The sequence below is a fragment of the Protobothrops mucrosquamatus genome, unplaced genomic scaffold, assembly GCF_001527695.2.
Source record: "Protobothrops mucrosquamatus isolate PMUCROS unplaced genomic scaffold, P.Mucros_1.0 scaffold3942, whole genome shotgun sequence".
NCBI classification, from domain to species: Eukaryota; Metazoa; Chordata; class Lepidosauria; order Squamata; family Viperidae; genus Protobothrops; species Protobothrops mucrosquamatus.
The window spans coordinates 45,489-55,891 of NW_015389885.1; positions in this window are offsets into that span (position 1 = coordinate 45,489).

A 10,403-nucleotide genomic window follows, 5' to 3' on the forward strand; every position below is an offset into this window, starting at 1 on the left:
CCCTTCACCTCCAGAATAACTTATATCGACCTTTTGTTATAGAGAAGAAACTTAGACGCTTTTGTTTTTAAACCGAACGGAATCCGAATTATGTAAAACCTTAAAAAAAAACCTTGTGAAGGATGTATAGACTATACAAACGCTGATCACAAAATAAAACCAGTTTTTGTTGTAATAGAGAGTATTTTTATTTTTATTTTTTGCCTGTTTCCTAATACCAAGCCCTGGGTCCAAATCTTTTTATCATTTTAGGGTTTATGTGATGCAGTGTTTTTGTTTTGGGATATTTTTTTGTGTTGTGGGGTTGTTGTTTTTTAAAGGAATTGACACGCCAATAAATTACTGCTTAAGGAAGCTGAAGGGTTAGTTTTATAATCAAGGAAGTTTCTGTAATCTGGTTGATTCTTTGAGAGATTGCCTCTTAAGGTTAGCAGTGCATTAGGGCTTTGGGGGGGGGGTCTCTCCCAGGACACCTACCTCCAAACCAAGGGCATTTCCCACGACTTTGTGCATAACGGGGATAAGTAAGACTGCCTTACCTGTGATTTTTGCACCTGGCCATCTTTACCTGTGGCTTTCTCCTCAGGCCCTTGTGAATCAGGGATTTTAATGTTGGAGTCTCAGCGACCAGCAAGGTTTTCTGAGTTCTTTTGATTTTGGAACCAAAGAGGGCTTGGAATTTGTCCAGGATTTCCGCTCGTTAGTTCCCACACCTTATTAAAAAGCGGCTTTGTGCTAAGCCAGCCGGAATATTCGGTGAAATCATTTGCGGGGAGATCAAGCCGTTAGCTTTTATCAATGTTATACAGGGATTCCAATGGCTCAAGTCTGTTAACAATTTAGACCTTTTCCACGCCAGAGCTCTTAAAAGAAACCCACCTTGATTAAATGAAACGGTTCTTGTGGCCTCTTTTAAACAGCCCGTTGACGCGTTTCTCCCCATCCTTGCGGTGTTCCTCCTCTCGGTAGCCTTGGGCAATTCTAAGAATCTGAAGCAGCAACAGCCCCCATGAAAAACCGCTATTTTAATTGTCTGGTCTCGTCCAGCACTGCTGTGAATACTTCACTGTTTCAGCCATAGGCCGGTATATCACGCCTCTTCCTTGAATTTCCGTACCCAAAAAAAAAAAAAAAAAAGGTCATCGTTCACGCGGTGGGGCACCCCTGCGGGTCTTCTGCGGGTGCCGAGGGGTCCCCCGCTGTTCTTGGGCTACAGAAAGAGCCGTGAACGAGGAAATGGCGGTTATTAAGGCATCACCACCCCACCCGGTGCAAGCGACCTGTTGCTCTTTTCAAAAGTCGCCCATCTGTGGTTCCCCTTTCAAAACTTTTGCTCCTCCAAGGATGCTACGGACCGACTGCCTGGGTGGGGAGTGGGGAAAACGGGGGAGACGGAGAGAAGGCGGGTGCGCAGGGGATGAGTCCGTCCTCGGCGCCAGGCGAGCTGCCTTGCGGATGGAGAAGTCCGGACCCCGAAAGGAACCACAGCTGGTTTTGGAAAGGAGAAAAGGAAGACACCGCTTGTGCTTCTTGGAATGTGCTCCTCCAGTTATTGTTTCCCGTCCTTGGTGGTGTAGCTCCTTCTTCGCTTGCCGCACGGGGTTGTGATGCTTTAATCCAACTGGGAGTCCAACTTTGCGGATCAGCGCAGCAGCACCACCCCTGTTGTGGGTACTCCTGCGTCTGTTCCTGCCTTCAAAGGGGCGGCGGGGAAGGTAGAGACCCTAATCCTACTCGGGGGTGGGGGGTGCTGCCTTTTCCCACGGGAGAACAGGATTGGTAAACCACGAACTTGTCTGCTGGCCTATGGATGAAAAGGCGCCATCCTGGAACTTGGAAAAGCATGGCGATCGAAGCCGAGGATCCCCCCGATCAATTTGTTCCTTGCAATTTGGCGGTCGGATCGATTTCCGGAGGGTGGCCATTCTCTTGAAGGCCACCAAATTCTTTCCAAATCCGCTTCTTAAAATCCCTTCCCCAGCACGACGTTCTGGAGAAGTTGCTTCCTGGAGTGGTCCTCTCCTAGCCGACGGTGGCTCTGCTCTTTCCAACGCGATGGCCGTCATTTCCAAAAACTGATATGAAGTCATTTCCCCCCTCCCCCTCTTCCATTGATTATTATTATTTTTTTATTGATTTATTTTGTCATGTTGGGAGTTACTAACCACATCGTAACTTTTGCCCTGTTGCTGCATATTTTACATTTCTCTGCTTTACTGGGGGGGGGGGGGGGAGAAACAACAACAACAACAAACCCATTCCTAAGCTACCTTAATTGTTTGTTTTTTTGGTGTGTGTGTTTGAGATTCAGATCAGTCTTTGCCTAGAGAGGTATAGAGGGGTGAAGGCATTTGCGAGTGGCTAGAACTAGATTTCCCGGGCGCCCTGTGGCAGCGGAAACTCCACCCACGGCTGGAAAGAGCAGAGAAACTGAAGCAGTGCTGTCCCTTTTTTTAAAAAAAACCATAAAATTAACCTTCTTTTTTCTTCTTCTTTTTTCCCCCCACCCTGTCCTGCCTCTCTGCTCTTTCCCGCGCTGTAGGTGGCTGTTTCATTGACAGTCCTTACTGCCAGCCACTTGACGTGACGCCTTTTATAATTCACCTGGGGCCTCAAGAATTCTTCTCTGACTTCTAAAGCAAGCAGGTTGCACAGCTCCAAAGGTGCTTTTTTTTCCCCCCCCCCAAAAAAACCCGTGAATTTTCAAAGCAAGAGCTAACGGAGACTCGGAAGGAGGGAGGGACCGTTTATATTGAATATTTTAAAATCCTCGGACTTCCTCCGGCACCCCAAAAGCAATAGGCCACCTTCACACACACCCTCCCCACCTTGGCTCTTGAAAAACCACAGCAATAGATGTACGGTAGGGTGTGTGTGTGTGTCTTCCGATGCCCTCTTATGCTTTGCACTGTGGGTCGGGGGGGTAGCCTCCCACCCAGCCTCCCACCCAGTTGAACTTAGCTAGCTGAACGCCCCTAACCTCCCGTGTTCCTGCTGGTGGAAATGGCTTGAAGAGAGCGCGTGGCATGGACTCAGGTGCCCAAAGGATGCCCTTCATGAGACGGGCTTTTTACGCAATCGTCGTAACCAGGATGTCCAGCCAAGAGATAGTCTTAAGAAGCCCAGCTATCCAAGACGAGGTGAAAGGAGGATTTTGCCAGAAAGAGGGGACCACCCAGAGCTCAGACCTGACTTTTGAAAGGGATGATGGGCTTGGGGGACCAGGAGAATCGTGGCAAGATGGCAGGGAGGAGAAAGCAAGAAGCTGAAATCTTTGTGATAGGCTCCTTTGTGGACTCTGTGGTAGACGTTGCCCCTAGATTGTGCCTTTTATTACCAAAAGAGGGGTAGACCCCTCTACCCTTGATTGTTTTTGCAGCAATTACAGTTTTCCATTCACCCCACAGCTGCACCCAGAAACATTTGTATGTAAAATAAGCCAAAAGGCAGAAACTGTAAGCTGAGTTGCGCAGGCAGATCGGGAAGAGTGAGGAGCTAAGCGCTAGAGAATATTTCTGTTCCTGCATTTTGCTATCTTGCAACCTCTTCGTACTTGATGCCAGTTTTTTTTTTCTTCTTCATGTTCTTCTCGATGAAATGTGATGTAAATATTTAGGGGGACCTGTTGGATTCTGAAAAGGCTTTCTCGGACTTTTTTTGGGAGGTGGGGGAGAATATATTTATTTATTGAGTTAAAGATCAAGGGAGTTTTATCTTGACTTTCCAAACTACGTTGTCTTTGGTTTATCAGCAAGTCTTAACAGGGGTATCTGGGCAGGAATGTGCTTTACTGTGGTGTAAAATTCAGGGGTCCGTGCTTCCGAAGGCTTCTCCCAGGAATGTCTGGTTGAGTTAGGATAGGACTTAAGTTGTCTGAAGAGCACGCAGAGCTGATTTTTTCCAAACGTGGTGCTTCTGCAGGCATGTGCCTGGATTCTCAGCCATCACGGCAAAGGTGTCCCGAGATTTGGACCAGGAACCAAGTTTGCATCAGTTGACCCAAGGTCTGTTTTTTGTTCTTGGTTCAAGTTGAGGTGCCTTCTTTGGCTAATGGAAGTCTAAGTGGGAGGGAGACAGGTTTTCTACAAAGATGGTGGTGCCGTCTGTGATCCTTGCTGTCCAGTTGAACACCAACACATTGTTAGCTTGAAGAACCAGAAGAGGACATCCTGTTATCTATGCTTCCCATTAAGACATTCATGTTTTCCAATCAATAATTAAAAATGGATCTCCCAACTGATAGGCTGATCTTTTTCTTTCGTTCAGAGATCTACCTTAAAAGCTTTAAAAAAATCGACGGGGCGCCCAGCGATCGATAGAACAGATTAATTCTCGGGGCTGATTTGAAAGGGGGACTCTTTGAACAAGTCTTTAAGGCCACATCAACAGGTGGCAGGTGAGAAAGAACTGTGGGGGACAGGGTTTTAATACCGCAGAAGGGTAGAAACCGGCGCCGGAGAGGGGCTTGTTCTATCCCAGCCTATTGCCGTCCTTGTTAGAGGCACAAGGGCCAAACCCCTGCTGATACAATAGGCTGGAGACTTTAAAACAAAACAAAATCCCTTTTATTTGGGTGACAAACCTGTCAATAAGTCCAACACACAAACAGCAAAACTCAAGTCCAAAGGAAGGAAATAGTCCACAGGAACACGTTGCAAACAAGACAAACAGACCAGGATTCCAAGAAGCACTTTGCAAACGGTTGCCTTCAGCAACCAGCACCGCCCACACCTCCCCTTTTTATACAGCAATCCCAGGGCGTTGCCTCTCATTGCCTTCTCCATTTACTTTGGAGTTGTCGCATAGACTGCTGTTGTTTTTCTCTTGCTAATTGACGACGCCTGCGAGCATCAATTAGCACATCCAGGTGTGAGCCTTCCGAATCTGACTCATGCTCCTCACACAGCTGAGCTTCATCAGAAACACGACTGGAGGGGCCAGGCTCTTCATCAAGTCGTGAGTCCTGTAATTCATCAGAGCCTCCCTCTGACCCTGACGGCCCCTCAAAGGCCTCCTCCACCTCCTTCTCAGATTCCTCAGACTCAGCTGTTGGGAACACAGGCTGGCACGGAATCACAACAGGGCTGAGGCTTAAAACGTGGAAGAATTCTACATCCAGAACTATACAGGTACGTTTCTAGTCGCTGGGTGTGTGTGTTGATGATAGATGGATGGCTCATTAAGGATGTCTAAAAACGGACCCATAGACACAGTCATTTGGTAGTGTGCACAAGCAACATCTGTCCACATCTGCCTGAGACTGAGAAGGAAGAACATCACTTGCTGTTTTTACCCCCTCTTGCAGACGTTTATCACTTGTTGCTTCTATGTACATGGAGAGTTTATGCACCGGAGACAAATCCCTTGGGTGTCCAGTCACATGTGGCCAATAAAGAATAAAGAAAAAATCCACTGAAGAACACCAGCTCAGGAGATGCTGGCTTTGTCGTGGCCTACCGAAAGTTAGGTTTGTTCTTGATGTTAATTTGGGTTAGGGTTGAGAATAGGGCTGTCCCAACCTTGGCCACAATAAGACTTGTGGACTTCAGCTCCCAGAATTTGTTGGATTTGCCCCTTAAAAGTTGGCAAGAAGAGCAACAAAGATGATCAGGGGACTGGAGGCTAAAACATATAAGGAATGGTTGCTGGAATTGGGTATGTCTAGTTTAATGAAGAGAAGGATGAGGGGTGACAGAATTTAGAATGGAATGGAATTAGAATAGAATAGAATAGAATAGAGCTGGAAGGGACCTTGGAGGTCTTCTAGTCCAGCCCCCTGCTCAAGCAGGAGAACCTATACTGTCTCAGACAGGTGGATGTCCAATCTCTTCTTTAAAATCTCCAGTGATGGAGCGCCCACGATTTCTGGTGGCAAGCTGTTCCAATGGTTGATTGTCCTCACGGCCAGGAAGTTTCTCCTTAATTCCAGGTTGCTTCTCTCTTTGATCAGCTTCCAACCATTGTTTCTCATGATAGCAGTCTTCCAATATCTCGGGCTGCCCCAAAGAAGAGGGAGTCAAGCTATTCTCCAAAACGCCTGAAGGCAGGACAAGAAGCAACGGATGGAAACTAATCAAGGAGAGAAGCAACCTGGAACTAAGGAGAAACTTCCTGACAGTGAGAACAATTAACCAGTGGAACAACCTGCCTCCAGAAGCGGCAAATGCTCCAACACTGGAAGTTTTTAAGAAGAGACTGGACAGCCATTTGTCTGTAATGGGATAGGGTTTCCTGCCTGAGTGGGGGGCTGGACTAGATGACCTCCAAGGTCCCTTCCAACTTTATTATTATTAAGGTCGGACACCCCTGGTTTAGAAGGAAATTAAGGCTGCTGCTTAGATTCCAAAGAATGTCTTCCCCACGTCCACCCTGTCCTGGAGCGTCTCCCCCGAAAGAGCCACGCTGCAATCTTGGCTGTCTGCTTTGCTGAAGAGCGGCCCAGATATGAGACCCATCAAAATGTCTTTTATTTCCTGCAACACGTTACGCTCAAAAGCCCAATTTCCTTTCTTGGTTACGGGGGGGGCATGCTGACATGTCTGGCTGCCCTGCTTTCCTCCCCCCCCCCCATCCTTTTATAAAGCAACAAAGAGGGAAATATTTTTTGCTTTTCAGAGTTGGAAAATAAAAAGGGAAAAAAGGTGGGAGGGGTTCTATTCTGGGGGGTGGCGGTGGCAGGCCGGCCGGCCAAGTGAGAACAGTGGCCAGTCTCGGGAAAAACGAATGGAATTGTTTTGGATTTTGAATACCTGCAGCTCACACCTTCCTAAGGTAAGTAGATAACCTGCAAAGGAATTGTGCAGAAGGCTAAGGCGGAAGAGGGGGGGTTTAAAACCCCACAGAGCTGGGGGCTGTGGAAAAAGAAGACCCCCCCCCTCATCCTGAAGCTATGGAAGCTCCCTGCAAAGAGACGAAACGCCAGGTGCATTTAAAGCGGGAAAAGGGGCAGTAAAATTACATTTCAGTTCCACCTGGCAGATGATGGGCACCGGAATCCCTTGAAAATTCCACACACCTCGGGCCTGTTTTTTGGGGAAGGGGGGCTCACGAGTGCAAAGAGCGTTGCACAGCCCTCCCTTTTGGGGTTTGAACCAGAGAGATACCTGGCTGAAATGCTCTCGGCGCGCCTAGGCTGAAAAACCTGGAGCCAAGTTTGACAGCTGTTTCTTGCATCTGGTGAGGTTCCACTAGCATTCCTCACTTTTTTTCCCAGTGAATTCCAGAGTGCTGACAAGCCCTGGATATTTATGACCCGGACAGGCAGAAAAGTGTTAAAGAGGAGTAGTAAAGGGTAATAGTTGTGTTTTCAGCATCTGTATGCCATTAAAGAGAAGGTTTTTGCTGCCTAGTTGTTAATCGAATCAGCGCCCTGGGACGAAGAGGCGTCGTTAAATTTCTCGGCGGGGCCAGCTCACGTTTGGGTTGCAGATACCCTATCCCGCTCTTTGGAAATGTTTTTTTCCCCCAGCTCTGGCAATGGCAGAGGGCCTTGCGGAATGCCGGGCACAGGCACCGCTTGCCAGGAGAGGCCTTGGTGGGACAGAGACACTCCTGCCCGTTGGAAAGTGTCGCCTACACCACCAAAAGATGCTCAGGACTCACGTGCCACCCTCCCCATCTCCTAACCCAGCAAGGCTCCTAAAGGGTAGGGCCCTTTGCCACGTGCCGGCTTGGGCAAAGGCCACCATCTCCAGCCCAAGTGTGGTGATGGGGGAAGCTTGCCTGGGCAGAGGGGGGAGAGACGTTGGCACAAAGGAAGAAGGCACAGAAGCAGGAATTGGGTAGAGTTCAAGGCTGCCAAAAACGGTGCAGCTTTGAGGGGGCGGGAGCAAGGCTCGGAAAGAGGGCATAGAGGACAAAGACAATGAGCTGAGGGCAGAATTCCCCCCTAGGGGGTCTCACTCCCCATTCAAGAATAGAATTAGAATTAATAGAATAGAACAGAACAGAATAGGAATTATAGAATTAGAAAATAGATTAGAATAGAATAGAATCTTGGAATAGAATAGAATCATGGAATGGAATGGAATAGAATCATGGAATGGAATAGAATAGAATCATGGAATAGAATAGAATCTTGGAATAGAATAGAATTTTGGAATAGAATAGAATCTTGGAATGGAATAGAATCTTGGAATGTAATAGAATCGAATCTTGGAATAGAATAGAATCATGGAATAGAATAGAATCTTGGAATGGAATAGAATCGAATCTTGGAATAGAATAGTATAGAATCATGGAATAGAATAGAATCTTGGAATAGAATAGAATCATGGAATAGAATAGAATCTTGGAATGGAATAGAATCGAATCTTGGAATAGAATAGTATAGAATCATGGAATAGAATAGAATCTTGGAATGGAATAGAATCTTGGAATGTAATAGAATCGAATCTTGGAATAGAATAGAATCATGGAATAGAATAGAATCATGGAATAGAATATTGGAATGGAATAGAATCGAATCTTGGAATAGAATAGTATAGAATCATGGAATAGAATAGAATCTTGGAATGGAATAGAATCTTGGAATGTAATAGAATCGAATCTTGGAATAGAATAGAATCATGGAATAGAATAGAATCTTAGAATAGAATAGAATAGAAACTTGGAATAGAATAGAATCTTGGAATGGAATAGAATAGAATCTTGGAATGGAATAGAATGGAGTTGGAAGGGACCTTGGGGGTCTTCTAGTCTAACCCCCCAGCAAGAAGAAAAACCAGGGGGAAAAAAAGAACAGCCTCACCCCGACATTTCCAGTCTCCAGCAGCTTTAATTCACACAGAAAAGGCTCGGAAGGGACCTTGGAGGTCTTCTAGCCCAGCCCCCTGGTGAAGCAGGAGACCCAGCTCCCTGCCATTTGCCTGTTCTTGCCAAGGTCCTTTCCTCTCTGTGTTGTGCACATGGCAAACTAACTCCTGGGTCTGCTGTATCTCCCCACCCCGAACCCAAAAGAGAAAACCATGCCAAGAGTTAACAGCCACCTGAGACACGTACCGGGACCCCTCTCTGCTGAAGGCAGGGGGTGCAGCACCCACCCACAAGCGTATCCCTCCCGAGGGGCTTCTGACCCATTCTGTCCCCTCCAGTACAGCTGTGGCGGGCGTGCTGGAGGCCTTGTGTAGAAGCCGAGCACATGGGCACCTTCTCTGCGTGTAGACCCGACCCCCAGCACCTGCAGTGGGGCGCGTGCTCCCCAACATCCGGAGAGCTGCTGCTGCCGCCGTCACCCCCTGCGAAGGCCGGCCACCGANACTTCAGCTCCCAGAATGCCTCAGGCAGCATGAGGCCGGCTAAGGAATTCTAGGAGTTGAAGTCCACAAGTCACCAAAGGGCCAAGTCTGAAGACCCCCTGCTCTTAAGCGAGGGGTCTTCCACCTTGACAATTTGAAGACTGTGTGGACTTCAGCTCCCAGAATGCCTCAGGCAGCATGAGGCCGGCTAAGGAATTCTGGGAGTTGAAGTCTACCAGTTGCCAAGGCTGGAGACCCCCCCCCCTTTGCTCTAAAGCCCTCAGAAACGGAAAGTAGCGTTATTACCTACTTGTGTAGTTACAAATTAGGGAGTGTTTGATGGGAAGGGGAACCTGGAGCCTGGCCCGGTGAGTTCAGCAGCAGTAGTAGCGGTCAAAACGAAGCTCCCTCCGTCCTCCGGGCCGTCGTCTCTCTCCCGCCTGCTTTCTGCAGGCAGAAAACTCACCCCGAAACGGAGAATAAGCAAAAAACGGAAGTCCACCATTCTCGGGTCAAGGGTCAAAGCAACTTGTTTTCGGAGTGGATGCATCCGGGCCAAATCCAGACCGGCAAAGTAGGAGGTGGCTTCACCCTTCCTTGACTTCCCCAAGAGCGAAGTGGAGCCCGGAGCAAGCTCATGGGGGGGGGGGGGGGGGCGTTGTGAGCTCACAAAACACGAGCCACACGTGTTGTGTGTGTGTGTGTGTGTGTGTGTGTGTGTGTGTGTATAAAACAGACCCCTCCCCTCCCCGATAAAACGGTGGTGTTGAATCTCAGCTTTTGTTCAGGGGTGGGGGAGCAAGGAGCTTGCCTTAAGAAGCTCCCCACCTCCACCCCCACCCCGCCGAGTTGCATAGAAGTTATTGGTGTAAGCGCTGTACAAAGAGGGGAGGGGGGAGGCAGGGACACACAAACATTGGGGAGGGGGGGCTTTGTGAGTCCCCTTTCCAAAAGTTAACCATGCAAGCAGCCCCCTAACTTGGAAGGAGCGGGGGAACTTTTCGCTCGCTCGCGCTCCCGAACGGTTTGTTAAAAAAGCGGCCGGCGGTGGCTGTGTCGTCTTTTTTTTTGTTGTGTTTTGTCCTTTTGTTCGTCTCAAATTAAATCTTTTTTTTTTTTTAAAGTCACTGTAAAAAAAAAAAAAAAGGAAAAGCCCTCATTTGTAAA